Genomic DNA, 1165 nt, shown 5'->3' with positions numbered 1-1165 from the left:
GTTTCTTGATGTGTGCATTTGTGGTTAAAGATAAATAATGTGGTTACTGAAGAAGAACCAAAAGTTACTCAGTAAAGTCTGTTATCTAATGAAAAATATAAATGTCGCTTATTGGAATATAAAAATCTCAATAAAAATAAATGTTGGCCGGAAGGTGTCAGAAGAGAATAACAATTGAAGAATGAACAACGAGAAATTACGAGGAGACAAAACAGTGAAGAATCAGAGGGAAGTATGAATATTGAACTCAAGGAATGGATGAAACATATAAAGATAATAATACCTAATAATACCTAATGCCTAATGAAAATTGCAAGCTTTTAAGAGCGTCGTTAATGATGAGTGTTATTTTACCCGAAACGTCATGGGTATTGTAGCAATCTATCCTATTTTTATATCTTACTGTACTTGTGTTTTGTGCCCTTCATAGAACTCGTAATTCTTCTTCATTTCTCTCTCCTCTCTTCTTATTGCATCTCAGTTTCTCCTCAACCACCATAATGCTCTTTTTAAAATTATTTTGTTTCTTATTCACTAATTCCTTCGTCTATTTCTTATTGTTCTGTTTTTTTTTCACTTTCATCCGTTTATCATGTCATTTTTTCCGCTTTAAGCTATCCGTAAATTGTTCTTTTTTCGATCTTATTTATCACTTTTCCGTTTCCCTTCTTTTTCGAACTAAATTATTAGTCTATATTGCTTCTTTCTTAACTTTCATTTACCTCTTTTTTTTCTCTTTTTTTTTACTTTTTATCAATTCGTTTATTTTCAGTAGTTTCGTTGTTTTATTATTATTTTTTTTAACCTGTTTGTTTTTTTTATTAGATTTTTATTCTTATATTTATCACTTTCTTCTTTCATTTACTGATTTTAGCTTTTCCCGCTTCCATTTATTCAATTTCACAAATTTCTTTTATTTATTAATTTTTTTTACTCCACTCTTTCCATTTTTTTTCGCTTTTTCGTATTAGCATTTACTTCTCTACTTCTGTCTATTAACTAATTCGGTCTCCCTTTTTTCTGCTGCCATGATTTTTTTTTAGATCTTCCCTCTTTCCTTTCATTATTTATTTGTTTGTCCTTTTCTCTTCAGTTTATTTGAATTGTTTCCTTTTTTCGTTTTCCTTAATAACATTTCCTCCCCTTCCTGTGTCCGTTTATGCGC

General features: G+C 29.4%; 1 protein-coding gene across 1 annotated transcript in view; it reads left to right on the top strand.

Annotated features, from left to right (window-relative positions):
• Nucleotides 1-1165, top strand: part of LOC119586351 (golgin IMH1-like) — a gene marked incomplete in the record, with an annotated part of 26070 nt that overhangs the window by 11323 nt on the left and 13582 nt on the right.

This window comes from Penaeus monodon, chromosome 21 (assembly GCF_015228065.2).
Source record: "Penaeus monodon isolate SGIC_2016 chromosome 21, NSTDA_Pmon_1, whole genome shotgun sequence".
In the NCBI taxonomy this organism is placed as follows: Eukaryota; Metazoa; Arthropoda; class Malacostraca; order Decapoda; family Penaeidae; genus Penaeus; species Penaeus monodon.
This window is presented reverse-complemented; position numbering and strand designations above follow the sequence as displayed.